Genomic DNA, 19,707 nt, shown 5'->3' on the forward strand with positions numbered 1-19,707 from the left:
TATTGCTTTGTACTGTCACAACACCCTTAAATGCATTGTAAAGCATCATTGACAGCTTTTTCTGCAAGTGCTGCATCCTTTCCGCCTTGTGTTGAGTTGGTAACAGGTCTGCCACTTTGTGCCTGTACCGAGGGTCTAGTAGCGTGGCCACCCAGTACAGGTCATTCCCCTTGAGTTTTTTGATACGGGGGTCCCTCAACAGGCTGGACAACATGAAAGAGGCCATCTTCACAAAGTCGGATCCAGACGTACTCTCCATCTCCTCTTGCTCTTCCATAGTGACGTCACGCAACTCCTCTTCCTCCCCCCAGCCACGAACAATACCACGGGAACATGGAGCAGCAGAAGCCCCCTGTGATGGCTGATGCGGTTGTCTTCTGCCGCCGCCGCCTCTTCCTACTCCACAGAAACACCTTCCTCATAATCGTCATCCGAGTCTGACTCCTCTCCTTCCCCACACGACTCCTCTTCTTCCTCCTCCTTCCCCCTCTGTGGTGCCGCAGGTGTCGAGGAAACATGTGGTTCGGATGTAAATCGCTCCCACGAATCCTCCTGCCGTAGCTGTTCCCGCTCCTCCACAGCTTCATCCCCCACTCTACGCACGGCACGCTCCAGGAAGTAAGCGTAGGGGATCAAGTTGCTGATGGTGCCTTCAGCGCGACTCACCAGGTTGGTCACCTCCTCAAATGGCCACATGATCCTGCATGCATTTCGCATCAGTGTCCAGCTGTTGGGCCGCAACATCCCCATCTTCCAAGATTGTGTCCTTCTACTGTAGCTGTACAGGTACTGGGTGATGGCTTTCTCCTGGTCTAGCAGGCGAGAGAACATGAGCTGGGTGGAATTTCAGCGAGTTAGGCTATCGCATATCAAGCGTCTCACCGGTAAGTTGTTTTTCCGCTGAATGTCCGCAAAGCGTGCCATGGCCGTATAAGACCGCCTGAAATGCCCACACAACTTCCTGGTCTGCTTCAGGACGTCCTCTAAGCCTGGGTACTTTGAGATAAATCTTTGCACGACCAGATTCAGCACATGTGCCATGCAGGGTACATGTGTCAGCTTTCCCAAATTCAAAGCGGAAACGAGATTGCTGCCGTTGTCACACACCATGTTGCTGATCTCCAGCTGGTGCGGGGTCAGCCATTGCTCCACCTGTTTGTTAAGAGCAGCCAGGAGAGCTGCTCCAGTGTGACTCTCCGCTTTGAGGCAAGACATGTCTAAAATTGCGTGACACCGTCGTACCTGGCATGCAGCGTAGGCTCTGGGGAGATGGGGCTGTGTAGCTGGAGAGGAAGAGGAGATGGCAGCACCGCTAGAGTTCAACTGCCACTCAGCCAAGGAGGAGGTTGACAGCGAAGAGGATGTAGCTGGAGGAGAAGGAGAGGAGGTGGCAGGAGGCCTGCCTGCAAGCCGTGGAGGTGTGACAAGTCGGTCCGCTGCGCAGCCACGTACTCCCTGCTTGCTGCCATCGGTCTCCAGGTTGACCCAATGGGCTGTGTACGTAATGTAGCGGCCCTGCCCGTGCTTGGCAGACCAGGCATCTGTGGTCAGGTGGACCCTTGACCCAACGCTCTTCGCAATAGATGACACCACTTGCCTCTGAACTGTACTGTACAGTTTGGGTATGGCCTTTCGAGAAAAATAAGTGCGACCTGGTATCTTCCACTGCAGTGTCCCAATGGCCACAAATTTACGGAAAGCCTCTGACTCCACCAGCTTGTATGGTAATAGCTGGCGAGCTAATAGTTCCGCCACACCAGCTGTCAGACGCCGGGCAAGAGGGTGACTGGCCGAAATTGGCTTCTTCTGCTCAAAGACTTCCTTCACGGACACCTAACTACTGCTGTGGGCAGAGGAGCAGGAACCGCTCAAGGGCAAAGCCGGTGTGAAGGAGGGTGGCTGTGAAGGTTCAAGGGAGAAAGCAGATGAAGACGATGCACCTAAAGGAGGAAGAGGAGAAGGAGGGTGGCTTGTCTTTTGAGGGGTGCTGCTTTTCCTCAGCTGTTCTTACCATAGCTGTTTGTGCCTTTTCTCCAGGTGCCTTCATAAGGCACTTGTCCCTATGTGAGTGTTAGCCTTTCCACGGCTCAATTTTTTTTTTTGAACACAAAATGTAGCTATGTGCAGTGAGGTGAGTTCACTCAACCCAAAGGTAGTTATATATGCAGTGAGGTGAGTTCACTGAACACAACAGGTAGTTAGATGCAGTCAGCTGAGTTCACTCAACACAAAGGTAGTTATATGCAGTGAGGTGAGTTCACTCTACAGAAAAGGTAGATATGCAGTGAGGTGAGTTCACTCAACTTAAAAGGTAGTTATATGCAGTGAGGCAAGTTCACTCAACACAAAAGGTAGTTATGTGCAGCGAGGTGGGTTCACTCAACACAAACGTAGGTGTATGCAGTGATGAGGTGGGTTAACTAAACACAACAGGTAATAGTAATAGGTAAATGCAGTACTGGGTGGGTAGTACAATGTGCAGCTCCCTGTCACACACACAGGTAGTCACTGAATGTGCTGCTGAATGCTGGTGGGCTGCTGGCAGTGGGACACACACATTATGAATTAGCAATGCTGTCTAAGCAACACAAGTGTCTCACACACACAGGTAGTCACTGAAGGTGCTGCTGCTGCTGCTGCTGCTGCTGGCAGTGGGACACACAGTATGAATTAGCAATGCTGTCTAAACAACACAAGTGTCAGTTTCAAACACAGAAAAAAAAAATGATTACACGAGCAGGATGAGCTCTGAAAAGAGCTATTCTGGGGCGCTATTATAGCAATAAGATTCAGCTAGGAGCAAGCAGGGATGAGCAGAAACTACGCCAGTGCGAATTTACGCATCGTAGTTTGCATCTACGCATCGTAGTTCGTAGGTGAAGTTGCAGAACTACGCTTACGAATTTACGCGTAGCGAAGTACCGCTACGCGTAGCTTACGCTTACTATGCGTAGTTAACATGTGTATTGCGTAGTGAACTACGTATGCATTACTCGCGTCTATTTTTCCGCGTACGATTGTATGCTTACAAATTTACGCATTGGAAAGGGGAATGTACGCATAGAAGAGTTCACAGTATAAGCATCTAAAGAGGAATTAATGCGTAAAATTTTCTACATACAGGCATAAGCATCCCCATACACTACGCTTCGCACTACGCGTATTTTAACGCGTATTCTACGAAATGCATACAAAGCGAATATTTGATTTCAAAGCCATAGTTTGGCGAAGCATAGTTGTGTTAAAGTACGCGTAGTTCCAGCGTTGCGAAGTTGGCTGACTACGACCATCCCTGGGAGCAAGCTAAGAAGGCAAGAGCCTGACTAATCTGTCCCTAGGAGAACAAGTCTGCAGCAGCTGTCCCTAGTCTGTCTCTAGCAGGTACACGAGTGAGGCTAATGGCCGCCGGAGCCTGCCTCATATAAGGGGGGGTGGGGCTCCAGGGCTTAGTATAGCCGGATTGGCTACAATGCGCCTGCTGACTGTGATGCAGAGGGTCAAAGTTGTCCCTCATAGAGCATTATTGGGCAAATCGAACTTCCGGGAAAGTTCGCCTTCGCCGGCGAAGGCGAACCACCCAAGGTTTGCCTGGAACCGTTCGCCGGCGAACCGTTCGGCCCACCTATACTCGGCACATGTCACGTGGCACTGGGCACGTGGCACTTGCAAAGTGCCACGTGACACTTTGTGGCAAGTGCCAGTTCAAAATCATTAACAAGTAAAATACCTGTGTGCATGCAAATGTAATGCAAAAATGGAATCGGGTCATTAAGATGTACCTCCTGCTGATTTTTCTTGGCCTAATCCTAAACTGTAGTTCATTTGCATATATTTGCATGCAAGCCAGCATATTAGCATCTCTGATAACGATAATGCACAAAATGTGAATCTAGTGCCACTGAAAGCTGTGCAGTCCCATTTCTGAGAGTAAAGTTGTGACCTCAGGCTAAGGGGAAATGTTGGGAGACTGTGACTATGTGACCATTCGTATAGAAGTCTCTTGAAATGTTTCTTCCAACTTCTTCAAAGATGATCCACCTTTGAATCTAGAGACGTATGTTAGAAAAATATCTTTGTCTCTTTCATTTTGTGTATGATCAAAGAATGGGGAAGACGGTGCTGCTGCTGCTCTGGCAGGTACGGACCCGTTCAAAGGCCGTCCCTTCATGTCAAACGTTACATTCCTAGATTAATTATTCTCATTCTACCGCATCACAGATCCGCACATATCTGGAGAGGACTCCATGCATCTAATGTAAATTAATTCCATATCTCTGGTGATTTAGCTTCCTGTGGCTTCAAAGACGATCACCTGCCCAAGAACTCTACATATAATCTAAAAATAAGTTTGAAGTCCTTAAAATAATATACACATTTGTTTCATGTCTTCACAGACATCAGTGGGGCCGCCCTTTTGATGTCAGAATCATTTGACAATCCTGATGCAGTAAATGCATTTGGAAACAGTCAATTTCAATACAGAACAAAATCGCTATCCATAATTTTTTTTTACTTTTTAGATGAAAAAAAATATATATATTCAACTTTATGAGCTAACAATTAAAAAAATAAACAAATGAATAAAATGTGGTTTGATACAATTTTTAGATCTTTCTTTCTTATTTAATTCAGATAGTCAGTCTAGGCAAATTTTATACAATTTGAGGTGGATCAGTTAAAGGACACCTGAAGTGAGAGTGATATGGAGGCTGCCATATTTATTTCCTTTAATTGACATCCGATGCCTGGCTGTCCTGCTGAACCTCTGCCTCTTATGCTAGGTACACACCATACAATTGTGTGTTAAATAGATGGTTCGATAGATAATTTCCATCATGTCCGATATTATTTTTGATCGTTTTTCTGGTCGATTTCTCATAGAAGTGAATGGAAATCGATAAAAAAGATAAGGGAATCGAGTGGAAAATTGAGCGGGAAATCAAATTGAAAATCGCAAAAAAAAGCATTGTGTGTACCTAGCATAATACATTTAGTCATAGACCCTGAACTAGCATGCAGCAGATCAGGTGTTTCTGACATTATTGTAAGGTCTGACAAGATTAGCTGCATGCTTGTTTCTGGTGTTATTTAGACACTACTGAAGCTAAATAGATCAGCAGGGCTGCCAGACAACTGCTGTTGTTTGAAAGGAAATAAATATGGCAGCCTCCATATTCTTCTCACTTCAGGTTCCCTTTAAACAATTAATATCTTCCAGATTTTGCTCATTAGGCTGGTCTACCACTTTGCAATATTAGATAGTACACAAGGGGCTTGATTCACAAAGCGGTGCTAACCTACTTAGCACGTCTAAAGTCTTTAGACACGCTAACCAGGGTGCTAAGTAGGTTAGCACCGGATTTCTCAATCAGATCGCGCGCTAACTTTGCGCGCGTAAAGTTTTATGCGCGCAAAGTTTTACGCGCGCTAAGTCCCATAGGCTTTAATGGGCACTTCGCACGGTGCGCCCTGCGCTCTGTGCAGTACGCGCGTATAGTTTTACGCGCATAAAGTTTTGCGCGCGTAAAGTTTTATGCGCAAAAAGCTTGTTTAGACGTGCTAAGGGATTTTTCACAGGCGTGCTAACAGTTAGCGCCGCTTTGTGAATCAAGCCCAAGATGTCAGCCGAAATGTTGTCTAATATAAACTTCATCCCTGCAACTTGGGCAACTTTTGCACATACCATGTCCCATTGTGTCACAGTACTCTCCCCTGCCAAACCTCGTGGCAATGGCAATGTAAGTCTATAAAGACTTACACGCTATGGTGACATGATGCAATGTGTCTGAAGAAGCAAAATCGCTGGAAGCCCAATGCAAACTCTGCAATGCTTTGCCGCATGATCCGTGCCTGCCACACAGAATGTGCACCAATGCAAGCCTAAAGTGATGCATAGAGATGAAGAAAATGTGCATGAGTGATTGTGGTAGCAGTGTGGCGCCCATGCACAAAGCAACGGTAATCTAGTGACATACTTCCTGTTCAGCAGAGAGTACATCACTGAGCAGAAGGGCGGAGCTACGCATATTACCCTAACCTGTCCATGCACTCACCGCAGGATAATATGTGTGAGGCAATGGTGCAGTGCAATCATCCTGCCCCAAGCTCCCCTGCCACAGGACGGTTGCACTGCTCAATGGGCTTGATTCACTAAACCGTGATAACTCAAATATCACACCTTATCAACAATATAACACCTTATCAAAGATATCACACCTTATCAAAGATATCACACCTTATCAAAGATATCACACCTCATCAAAGATACCACACCTTATCAACAATATCACACCTTATCAAAGATATCACACCTTATCAACGATATCACACCTTATCAAAGATACCACACCTCATCAAAGATTACACACCTTATCAACGATATCACACCTTATCGAAGATATCACACCTTATCAACGATATCACACGTTATCAAAGATATCACACCTTATCAAATTTAACAGAGTAAAATAACAAGTGCTACAAACTTATGCCTGCTAATTGGAAATGGAACTTGTCCTGCCCTGAGCCCCTGCAGGTTCGTAGCGCTCGCTATGCTACTCTGATAAAGCGTGTTAACTTTGATAAGGTGTGATATCATTGATAAGGTGTGATATCTTTGATTAGGTGTGCTATTTGAGTTATCACGGTTTAGTACATCAAGCCCAATATGTGAAACCAGCCTAATATTGCAGCTTTGGACTTTTCAGTGCAGTATGGGGAGTTACTCATAGATCCCTACACTCCCATATCTTCTGAGCAAAGAACAGGTAAGTCCAGTATTTGATATTTTGATCACAACATTATGTGTACAGGCCCACCAAAAGATTTTCATTACATGTTTATATCAAATCTAAAGGAGGATAGGACTCTGGCCAAACCAATGTACAAGAGGTGGGAAACAGAATGCTATAGGTAGGAAAGCTAGGAGTTTGTGTCATTAGTGATGAAAGGTTAGAAAAGAGGGAAAGATAGGTAGATGATTTTAAAGAAGTGAGTCTTAAAGTGTACATGAAAGTACTGAACATAATAATTACCTGGGGCTTCTGCCAGCCCCGTTCAGACTGTGGGATCTCTTGCTTTCTTCCTGTGCCATTCTGATTGTCTGCTGGGCATCCCCGTACATCTGTTCAGTCACACTCTATCGCTCTGAACAAGTATACCAGGATGGCCAGCAGACGATCGTAATTGGCCCAGGGAGATGGCGAGGAAGCCCACAGCCTGAAGGCGGTTGGGGGAAGCCCCAGGTAAGTATAAATACTGTTATTTACTTCTGCTCAGATTTCCTCCAAGAGCCTGCTCAAAAGTGACAGAGGAGCCTAAAAGAATAAGGGAGGGAATTCCAAAGAATGAAGGCAATGTCAGAAAAGTCTTAAAGTCATGAATGAAAATGGGAAAAGATGGGAACTTAGTTTAAAACATCTTTAACATAAATCTATTAAGAAAAAATTAAGTGCTCTCATTCTTCCGTGTTTGAAACTATTGTCAATTGATTACTAATCAGTAAAGGCTGCTCTCTGTGAAATTCGATGGACCAAAGCCTAGTGAAGGTTGTGAGGAGTAGAGAGGTGGTTGCATGTGGGTAGGCCCCAAAGCTTTGCATTGCAATGCGCTGCACACCGTGGTAGTGGGTATAATAGAGAGGAGAATTTTAGACCCCTGCTTGGATCTGATCTAGTACTGAGAAAGGTAAATGAAAGTACATTATTAGAATCAAGTAGCTATCAATCATAAACCACATCTTAAAAAGAATGTGCCTAGCCTTAATAAGGCATGATTAGGTCACTGGAAGGACCCAAATGTCAATTAGGGGTGTATTACTGTATAAAGTGTATGCAATGTTGGTGGACCAGTAGCTGGGAATTAAAAAAGAATGGAGAACTCTTTGTTTATCTGTAATGCTGGGGGGGGGGGGGGGGGGGTTGTATACTTTCTGAGTCAGTGCGTGTGCTCAAGACTATGTAGCTAGGTAATGGAAGAGGCTACACAGGTAGCCACAGGATTAATGGACAAGGGAGCAAGATTGCCCAGAGCAACTGTAGCTCTGGGCTTCCGATATCGCCGATCACGCTAGATGCTATGTGATACAATACACAACAGACGTAGTCGGTAACAGGCTAGGGTCATACACGTTAGATCAGATGGCTGCAGTACAATGGACTAGGCGGAATCGGAGTCGGTAACAGGCTAAAGCCATACACGTTAATTCTGAAAAATAACAAATGGCTCAACTAACATACATACGGATAAATATATATTCGCAGATCTGCATATATATTTATCAAGAAACTAGCTAAAGCACAAGTTAGAACAATTAACAAGACAAAGAACAGACAGACAGAAGGAATGCTTTGCCAATCTAGTCGCTGTCCCAGCGACGGCAACATTCACACTGACATAGACAAGACGAACAGGTAAGAGCATAACTAATGGCAACCGGCCGCTGCTTTAGTTACGTCCTCAGGAACAAGGCAAGAAGGAATACTACCAGTCACCAACAAAGTGATGGCAGAATCCAAGCTAACAGGATCAGAAGGACTTTACTGTATCCCGCGGATACAGCAAACGTCCAAGCAAGAAACGAGATTAAACAATGCAATACACAATTCACATGAATGACCCAGCAACAACTCAGGGAGCTGAACGCTATGTCGGGCCGGGTCTAAAATGGGATATAGACTTTTATGTCGACATCAGCCAATGGATGCAGGCATGCAAATTCCCACACAGCTGAATGGTAATTACTTAATCCTGAACCAGCTTGATTACAAGCTGCTAGCTGAAGGACTCTCATAACAAATACATGCAATATTATGCAACAAAATGCATGTAGGAAATCCAGGGCTATCTGGCTGCAGTTCAACTGCAGCAAGCAAAAGGAAGAGTCATGACAGCATCCTGAGCTGTTCTGAACTGCAGAGTGATTCCAAATGACAATGAGGCTTATTGCAAATGCGCAACCGAATGCAAGCAGATAAGTCAGAACTGCCCGGTTGCAGTTCCACTGCAACCGACAGAACATGCTACAGGAGAGATCCTGACATTATATCATCATATTTGAAAATACAAAAGGAGAGAAAATTGAGAGTCCGTATAATTTAGTAAGTAGATTCCTGTTTGATGGTATTTGATGGTAAATAAAAAGTGGGTACTCACAAAGGCAGGTTGCCATTAAGGCAACCACTGTAACGGCAGGTGGGGAGATTAGACTGACCACACTGGGGTTAAAAGTCGCTCTCTGTAGACAGGAAAAATGGGTTAACACCCCGCCACCAGAGGTGGACTATCACAGTTCATTAGTACTTGAACAGATGCACCAGTAACAGAGTAAAATGTTGAAAATCAGTAAAAACAAGGGAGGCCGAGGTGGACTTACCTCCCTAAAGTAGACTCTAAACATTCACTTATCAGCAAAAAACATTATTCGTAACTCCATAATTTGTAACACGTTTCATGAGATTAAGGGCTTGATTCACAAAGCGGTGATAACTCAGTTATCACGCCTAAAAGACTTTAGGGGTGATAAGCTTTGCACTAGCAAAGTTATCACCGCTTTGTGCTCTAACTCGCGCGAAGCTACCGCGCGTACGTGCGCGCGCAAAGTCCCATAGGGCTTAATGGGAGCTTCGCGCGAAGCGCCGAGTGCTGCGCGCGCGCACCGCGCAAAATTCGCGCAAGTTTCTCCTTATCATGCCTAAACTGAGTTTAGGCGTTATAAAGGGGTTTTCACTCGCGTGCAAACACTTTGCACCGCTTTGTGAATCAGGCCCTAACTGTTCAAAAAACAAAAACTGGCACAAGTGCCTAGGTCAAGGAGGGAGGTAAGGCACTGCCTCCCTTTTTAAACTGATTTTAGGCTGGGTGCACACAAAACATAATGTGAAAGGCTGTGTTTTATGTCATGTTTTATGTTAATGTTGTATTCCTTTTTTTGTGCGTTTTCGTGCATTTTTGGTGCGTTTGCATTTTTTTAACGCAGATGCGTTTTTCAAGTGTTTTTTGTGCGCTTTAATGCATTTGGGGTTCACATTTATAAAACGCATATGCGTTTTGCATGCGTTTTTATATGTACATTTACATCACTAGGCAACGCATAAAAAAAGCATCAACAACGCATACAAAATGCAATTCAATGAGTTTACATTGACTTTCTTTATGTGCGTTTTTGATGCGTTCATGCATAATACGCATCAAAACTAGCCATTTTAATCACTGGAGGACCACAGTGCTAAATTCCCCAAAAGACCAGGCTGTTTTTTCTGAAATTGGCCACTGCAGCTTTAAGGCCAAGTTGCAGGGCCGCACAACACAGCAGACGAGTGATCCCCCCCTTTTCCCCCACCAACAGAGCTCTCTGTTGGTGGGGTCTGATCACCTCACCAGTGTTTATTTTTTTTAATCAATATTTATGTTATTTTTTTATTATTATTTTTTACTATTTATTTCTTTTTTTTTTTTTAAACCCTCCCACCCCCCAGCCGGCCAATCCTGGCGATCAGCTGTCATAGGCTCCTGCCTATGAGAGCCGATCGCTCTCTTGTCCCCCAGGGGGACAGCCGTGTCATGCGGCTGTCCCCAGTACAGCGCTGCTGCCGATCGCAGCACTGTACATGTAAATAGATGGCGGTTACGCCATCTAACAGTCTTCCGAGCAACGATCGCCGCTGGGAGACTGAAGAGGGGGCGGAGCTCCGCCCTCCGAGCAGGAGATGCGCACGCATCCTGCGCGCGATCTCCTGCAAACTGCAGCCCCAGGACTTGACGCCAATCGGCGCTAGGCGGTCCTGGGGTTGCCGCCGCGGCCACGCCCATGGGCGTGAAGCGGTCTCAAGGTGGTTAAAAAGCCTAAGCGTTTTTTTATGTGTTCCATTTAGTAACATTGGTGCATAAAATGCAGCGTTTTACACAGTGCTAGCGTTTCTGCTTTGTGTGCACCTAGCCTAAAACATTTTACTCTGCTAGTGGTGCCTCGGATAAAGTACTAATCTTTGTTTATCATGATTTAGCTAGTTAGCATAATTGCATCATTTCAACATACACTTAAGTATTAAAAAAATGGCTTCATAGAAAACAGAAACTCATTGGAGTCATAAAAGGTAGCAGAAGAGCAAAAAGAGGAAACGGTTGACTTTCTAGACAGGCCCAACTATTAAGACATCATTCCTCTGTATGAACTGAGCGAGTTAAAATCAGGACACCACGTACGAGTGGCAACAAGAACCAATCATCCTTCAGCTCCCAGAGACACCAGGAATATGTAGAACAATATCAGCTAACCCTGTAAAGATTAGAGCGGTAATGTTTTGTGCCATGCATAATTGATCACATCAGCAGGAGGTTGGATGGATATAAAATCGGTGGCATTAAAATGTTTAAATAATTACCGGCTGAGGCTGAGCTGGATGATGGATGACTGATATCTGTAAGTAAAGCCATCGAAGGGACACCCGAGACGCGCTCAAATTTAATATAGGCTCCTCTATACTTCATTTAAAACACAGATCAAGCTCGATCGGATCCTAACTGCATATATTACGGGCGGATTTATAAATAATTGGATTTGAATCTCTTGTTTCATTTCATTATACGGAACGGCACATCGTAGAATGAGTAATTTCGCTACTGCTCGACATGTGGAGCTGGAGAAGCGGTTAGAGTGGTTGGTTAGATAAGAGGAGGAGTATCTGAATTAAGGGGCCTAAGCTGCAGCCAAGAAGACATTTATATATGGCTGTAAAAACAGCTCTTGCCAACATGTAATGGCTCATGCAATGACGTATGAATGCAGTGCTGAACAATCCTTTAAAATAAGGATAAAGGATGAGGAAAAATGGGAAAAAATCTTGTAACGTATGCCAAAAAGAAAAAAAAAAGTAAATATATATACTACATAATAATACAAAAAATTATATATACTGGTAGTCCTCGGTTAATGAACGAGATAGGAACTGTAGGTTTGTTCTTAACCTAAATCTGTTCTTAAGTTGGAACAGTGTGTGATCTCTGTCCCCTGGACCTCCTCTGTGCCCCCCGTGTCTCCAGTCTCTCCCTCTGTGTCACCTCTTCCCTTTTTACCTGTTTATACAAGTTTAAAAGCCATTTTTTCTTTGATTTTCTTTAAAATCGATTTTCTCAAAAACTACAAGTCCATTTTGAAAAAAAATGTTTTGGCTTGTTTCCCGTGGAAACAGAGATTCCTATGCCATTCGTATTGGCGGGTCGTTCATAAGTTGGGTGTTCGTAAGTCGGGGACTACCTGTACTCTCAAAAATGGGTTACTAATAGGTATTTGTTAAAGAGGTGACTGACCAGGTGAATGCAGGTCTCGGCAACAAAGCAGATACTCGTAGTGCAACAAAAATGGGTGTTCGGGCTGTCCGATATGTGAACTGCTGCTACCAATAGTGGGCATGAAGCTTCCGCTATTAGTAGCCGCAATTTGCATAGTGGGCAGTCTCACCGAAAGAACATTTTTTGTTGCTGGGGGGGGGGGGGGAGTTAAGGTTAAGTGATTTTAGTTGTCCAGGGGGTATAAGTTTCCCAGGGAGGGTTATTAGTTGCCCTGAGAGTGGTAATCAGGGGGAAGGAAAAAAAAACTATCCTAGCCTATTTTTTCCCTTCACATTATCCAAATTAGAGTTCCACTATTAATGATGATTCTTGTCATTCCTCTTCACTCTTTTTTAATGACTGAATTTGAATTTGAAACACTCCATTTAAAAGCAGTAATAGCCTAGCAAATGGTGATGTGTAAGTATTTTTAATTAAACTCGATTGATCATTCTCATTTTTTGAGGAGATGCTTAGAGAAGAAGAAGTCCCCTAAATTAGTAACTCAAAACAGGAACATTTCTTGCAGAAAAGCAGAAAAAAAAATTAACAAACAAAGAACAGCAATGTGGAAGCGTTGCTGCTAAAGTGAATATAGCTAGATCCCGATGTGAGCTCTCTGGCTGCCTGGCAGATATAGTAGAGGTCAGAGAGGACTCTTTACAAACACTTTTGCATTTCGAGGCTGCTGCACATCGTAGATGGAACATTCAGCCTTCACAAAATACCAACACAAATAAAATGTCACAGCAAAGGCACCCAGTCACTCATTTCCCTCGCAGGAACAAAAAGAAACAGACAAACTTGTTTTTATAAATTTAATTCCCCTAGCCTCAGAGAGTTCTGTCCCATCCTATGAGGTTATTATTATTATTTAGTATTTATATATCACTGACATATTCCACAGTATTTTACAGAGTATATAGTATTGCATGCATTTTGCATTAAATTTGCATATAAATAGAAATTATTAGCGTCTCACTAACTATCTCTAGTGGCATTCATTCCTGGCTTCTAAAGGTGCCCACTTAGGGTACAATCCTTTTTGTCCAAATGTACCAGATCTACGTAGTAGAAGTGTAGAATGATTGAATATACATTGAATGGATACTTTAGGGCCCTGCCAGGGTGTAGATTTCAATCACCACCACCACCCTGTCCACTTGCTCTCACCGCTGTCTGTGTCGCTGCACCCGCTCACTTTGCATCCGCTCACTTTGCTGTCACACTGAGAGCAGAGCTTCTGTATATCTGTCAAGAGCCAATATCATTGGCTCCTAACCACGCAACTGCTGTGAGCCAATCACAGCAATTGCATCTTAAAAGGCCACGGGTGGCACTGGTCTTCAAGAGGCCATAACCGTCTAGTCCCAAAGTGGTAAAGGTAAATTATCAGCACTAACCTGAAGTTTATTGTTTACCTGGAGTACCACCTACACGTCACAATATTTCACTAGGACGCTGATCAAATCAGTGGGAATGCTGCTGCTAGGTTTATCCAGCATAATGCAGTAGAAGGCTATGAAGCCATTGATGACTTACATTTCTTTCTCTCTACCTGTAGCTCCCTCCTCTGCATTCCCACCCACTCGAATTGTTCAAGAACTGGTTTTGATTTAGAGAAGACCAGATTGGATGCAGGGATGAGCAGAAACTACGCCAGTGCGAATTTACGCATCGTAGTTCGCATCTACGCATCGTAGTTCATAGGCGAAGTTTCAAACCTACGCTTACGAATTTACGCGTAGCGAAGTACCGCTACGCGTAGCTTACGCCCACTATGCATAGTTAACATGTGTATTGCGTAGTGAACTACGAATGCGTTACCCGCGTCTAATTTTCCGCATGCGATTGTATGCATACAAATTTACGCATTGGAAAGGGGAATGTACGCATTGAAGGGTTCCCAGTATATGTATTTCTAAAGAAATTAATGCGTACAATTTTCTGCATACGGGCATAAGTATCCGCATACACTACGCTTCGCACTACGCGTAATTGTGTTTTTTAACGCGTAGTCTACAAAATTCATACGAAGCGAATATTTGTTTTTGAAGCCGTAGTTTGGCGAAGCGTAATTGCGTAAAACTACGCGTATTTCAAGCGTAGCGAAGTTGGCTGACTATGACCATCCCTGCTTGGATGCCCACCGCTGGCCTCGAACGACAAGAACCTCCGTTTTGTCAGCATTCAGTTTCAACCAGTTTTCAGTTATCCACTCCTGTATCTTAGTTACGGTAAGCAAGAATTTATTTTTGGAGTAGGTTTTGTTCCACCAGGTTTGAAGGACAAATGTAGCATGTCATTGGTATAGCAGTGGTAAGTATTTTTTTGTACTAAGACCCCAGCTTTTAACTTAGCTGTATGAATAGCAGTAGTTCCTGGATAGAGATGTGGCGAACGGTTCCCGAACCGTTCACCGGCGAACATCTCTGAACCCTTGGGGGTTTACTACTTCCGGGTCGCTTTGACCCGGAGTAGTCCGCCTGCGCTGTCCTAGATCGTGCTCCTGTTGCCGGGCACTTTCTGCGCATGTGTGTGACGTCATGAACAATGTCACGCGCATAGAGTGCCCGGCAACAGGAGCGCGATCTAAGATGTGCTCCGCCGGGCAGCGCAGGCGTACTACTCCAGGTCAGAGCGACCCGGAAGTAGTAAACCCCCCAGAGATGTTCGCCCGGCGAACTGTTCGCCACATCTCTATTCCTGGATGATTGATTTTTGTGAATGCATTTGTGTGAACATTTAGATGTAAGTATGCAAAGGGTTGAATGTTTTTTGTCATTTTGCAGGCCACACCCCCTTTAGCACCTCCTTAAAACTTATTTAAATGTCCTAACTTGAGCTCAACGCCCTCTGCCGTCACATGACAGTGAGCCTTGAGCTCTATTGGTCAGTTCAGAAAGTGCACAGGACACTAGAGGATGCAATCCTGAGTGAGGACTGGTAGCTATACATGCTGAAGCATGCTCCACAGTGCACTCTGCACCTGCCAGCACGGTGGAGTGGAACATTGAGGGGTCGGCTATAGTCTTCAAGGAGCCATAGCCGTCTTTGGGGGTGGAAGATTTAGAGGTCAGTCAATTGAGGAATTCTAGCTTTTGAACAATTTTGTAACTAAGTGTGTGTGTGTGTGGGGGGGGGGGGAGAGAAGGGGGGAGGGGGGAGTCAGCCTATGCGTGGGAGAGCTTACCCGCGTATATCTACGGTAAATCTTTGCTGACTACTGCACTGCGCAAAGATCAGAAAGCTGAAGCGTACTTTTACAAACGCGAAATTCTCCTTATTAAAGGGAAGGTCCAAGCAAAAAAAAAAAATGAGTTTCACTTACCTGGGGCTTCTACCAACCCCATGCAGCCCTCCTGTGCCCTCGTAGTCACTCACTGCTGCTCCAGTCCCCCGCTGGCAGCTTTCTGACCTCGGAGGTCAGGGCCGAATTGCGTACATTTTTACACATTCCCGCTAGTGCAGGAACATTAACACATACATTTTTACGTGTTAGTGGTGCAACGCGTAAATTTTTGTTCCTGCACTAGCTGAAGTGCGTAAAAACGTATGCAATGTGGCCCTGACCTCCGAGGTCAGAAAGCTGCCAGCGGGGGACTGGAGCAGCAGTGAGTGACTTCAAGGGCACAGGATGGCTACATGGGGCTGGTAGAAGCCCCAGGTAAGTGAAACTCATTTTTTTTTTTTGCTTGGACCTTCCCTTTAAGGTTAAAAATTTCAATTTTGCTTACCTAACTGACTTCTTCACTTAAAAGCGGAACTGAAGATTAGCTTAAAAATTCACTTAGCTGGGGCTTCCCCAAGCCCCCAGCAGCCGTCCTGTCCCGTGCCTGTCCTACATGATCCTCCCTTCTCTGTCTGCCAGCTAGTTTCATTACCGTTGACTTACCTGCACCCGAGCGCCCCGGGCCACGCCTACCCTTCTTTGCGTTACCGTCCACTGCAGGACGGTGACGTGAAGAAAGATACGCGTGGCCCGGGGCACACAGGTGCAGTTGCCATTGACTTATAAGTCGACAGTAATGAAACCAGCGCAGGACAGGATGGCTGCTGGGAGCTTGGGGATGCCCCAGGTAAGTGAAACTGTTTTTTTAAGCTAATCTTCAGTTCCGCTTTAAAGACAGAAAAGATTTAGTCTAAGGAACAAACTGCTAAAAAAAGGAGCCTTCTGAGTGACGGGACAAAGATGGTGCTTTGATTCTCAGTAAAAGACATGTGACACATCTCCCAGAACCCCCCAGCCGATTACTCTTGTTCTTGAAAGTTTCTCTTTGTGGCTATTTATATTACAGGCAGGCCTCGGATGAACCCAGGCTTATATTTCACAGAACACGATATCTTGTCTAACATCTCAATGTGTTTTTCTTGTTTCCATCAAGTCACATGTCAAACATCGTTACCTAAATCAAAGAACACTCTAAGATAAAGGAGGAAAGGATTTAATTCATTGGTATGCTGCCTCTCCATGAAAGCCGATGCGGCCCGCACAATGGACGCTCAGCACAGGACTCTGCTGGGAAGATTTCTCATCTGGCATCATGGAATAAAGGCTTATGGGTCTGACACAGGACTTCAACAGCCCAGATCAAATAATATATCAAAGCGCCATCCCTCTAAAACTGACATTTTTAAAGAGAGCCTGTCAAGGTGGACAGTATCTATAAACTGACAACAAAGCAAATGGGTGGGTGGATGGATAGCTAGATAGATAGATAGATAGATAGATGGATGGATGGATGGATGGATGGATAGATAGGTAGATAGATAGATAGCAGGGGCATAACTACAAATCATGGGACCCCTTAGCAAAACTTTGCTGGGGCCTCCCAATGCTCACACCCTTTCCCTCGCCTCCCCTTGGAGACCCTGACAGTCTTGCTGCCTATCTCGCAAGAGTCATAAAACAAGTGTGGCCATCATGATCTTCACACCCATAACATGTGCAGCCACTAAAACACCAGATCTGAAAGATGAACCCCTTTGTCAGAGGGAGTGAGGTAATAGTTGGGGCCCCCTTACAGCTCTGGACCCCCCTGCGGTTACAGGTGCTGCTCCCCCGTAGTTACTATATAAATAGTTGTACAATATTGCAGAATCCCAGTTGAAGATTAAACCCTCAGCCAGGAGTCTATCTGCCTAGAGCTTGTAGAGATTCCAATCCTTCCACCATATACTTGCAGCGACGTAAATACAGTGGGCTGGACCGCCCAGTAAGAATCTGCCAGCTGGGCCACTCCCTTTGCACCACAGTTTTAGGTAGCTCAAAGGTAAAGTCCAGCCCTTTCCCCCCCCCCCCAAAAAAAAAGTTAGCTGGCCATACACTAGGCCGATTCCCCGCCGATCGACAGCAGATTCGATCACTGGGATTGAATCTGCTGTCACATTGTTCACGCTACACGCTAAATTTTGATGTATTTCGTCCCGAAATAGATCGATCCCGTCGATTGCCCGTGCGCGAAATTACCGTCGATCGCCCGCCGTTAGGGAGCGCGTTGCTAGCGGCGTTCGAGTGGCCGACCACCAATGCAATACAGCTGCAATACATTACCTGCTCCGCCAGCGCGACTCCCCAGGTCTCCGCTGTCTTCTCCGCTCCGGTCTGGTCTCCGGGTCCGGCATGCTTTACTTCCTCCTGTCCCGGCAGGGAGTTTAAACAGTAGAGGGCACTCTACTGTTTAAACTTCCCCCAGACAGGAAGAAGTGAAGCATGCCGGCCCCGGAGACTGGACCCGAGAGAATAAGAAGACAGCGGAGACCTGGGGAGTCGCGCCGGCGGAGCAGGTAATGTATGCGGGGTGGGGGGAGCGGCGGCAGCACCACCACCACCACAGATTGTAAACGGTTTCATGCTGAAATCGATTCACAATCTGTTTGCAGTAAAGGCAGCCATACGATCCCTCTCTGATCAGATTCAATCAGAGAGAGATCTATCTGTTGGTCGAATCTGATGGCAAATCGACCAGTGTATGGCTACCTTAACTGTAACCCAAATTCACCCCAATCACAGTACAGTAAAGTCCCTTGTATCCGGACTGGCGGAGATCGACTGATGCCAGAGGCTTGCCAGTTGTATGAGCAACTGGCCCAAAAAAAACCACAATCCTCCCCCTCCTGCAGGGTAAAATACTCTCCAAGCCTCCAGGGCTATTCTGTAGCTCCAAGCAGGCTCCTGGAGGCTTTCTGGCTGCTCCCACCATGTCATCTGACCTGGGTCAGGTCACGTGACAAGCCAGGAGCCATGCACGTATGGCAGAAAGCCGCTAGGAACCTGCTAGAAACTACAGGACGTCACTGGAGGCTCAGTAAGTATTTTGTGGCTGATAAACCTCCCCCAAACCCCCCAAAAATACAGTTCCCCTTATCACTTCAGGCATGCCGGTTAGTTGAGACTTCCGGTTGCCTGAGCCATGGATAATGGGGACTTTGCTGTGGTAGAATACAGCCCCCCCCCTTAAGATAAGGCACGGATGAGGATTATATTTTACCTGGTTCTAGTGGTGGGGCAGCTTCTTCTCATAGACCACTGTAGCTCTGTGCCATGAAGCCTATCACCTTGTGACTCCCGAAATTGCATGTCATGTGACAGGCATCAGGAGCCACAAGGTGATAGGCTGTACACTGAATGGAGGAGTGAGGACTCTGAGGAGGACCTGTCTTGCCACGGGAAAGATGTAATGTACAATGCTCCGCTACTTCTACTGTAAATGTAGGATCAGGAGCAGGACCCCCCATGACAGCGTGGATAACGGGTGCTATTATCACGCCCCTGTATATTTGCATTATTAATTTCTTTCCAGCCCCATGTTAACACATTGACAAGTCACCCCTAGTTTACACAATATAAGCTGTAAAGGTGGCCATACACTATTTAGCTAGTTGTATATCCAGTAAATGATTCATATGTTGCACCACTCTGCACCACTCTATATCACGGTTGCAGCAAAAATCTTGTTTCAATATCAACTGAACCACTGTTGCTAGGCTTATGCTCAGGGCCGGATTTCTGGAAAGGCCAGAAAGGCTGAGCCTTGGGTGGCAGCAGTCCAAGGGGGCACCTGAACATAAAAGAGGAGTTGCTACATAGGAAAGAGGAGGCTGAAAATAGGGAGCAACACAGGGAAAAAGGGAAACTGATGCCAAAGGGAGATGTTCAGGAAGTGAAGGACTACACTAAATGCATGATACACATGGAAGAGGGGGATGCAGTGGAACGGGAGGGGCACTACTGTACATGAAAGGGAAACCACAAAATATTTAGCCTAGGGGCCCAAAGGTATAAATCTGGCCTTTATTATACTGCCTGGTGCAGTACAAAGTAATGCAGAACCATGGGCGGTGCTACACTGGGGCACTCTGGGGCACTGCCCCCGCCTG

The 19,707-nt window shown here is 45.5% G+C and overlaps 1 protein-coding gene across 1 annotated transcript in view; it reads right to left on the reverse strand.

The window, feature by feature from the left end:
* CSMD3 (CUB and Sushi multiple domains 3) overlaps positions 1–19,707 on the reverse strand; it is a 1,539,978-nt gene that overhangs the window by 306,290 nt on the left and 1,213,981 nt on the right. The window lies entirely within an intron of this gene.

Source organism: Hyperolius riggenbachi, chromosome 5 (genome assembly GCF_040937935.1).
Source record: "Hyperolius riggenbachi isolate aHypRig1 chromosome 5, aHypRig1.pri, whole genome shotgun sequence".
NCBI classification, from domain to species: domain Eukaryota; kingdom Metazoa; phylum Chordata; class Amphibia; order Anura; family Hyperoliidae; genus Hyperolius; species Hyperolius riggenbachi.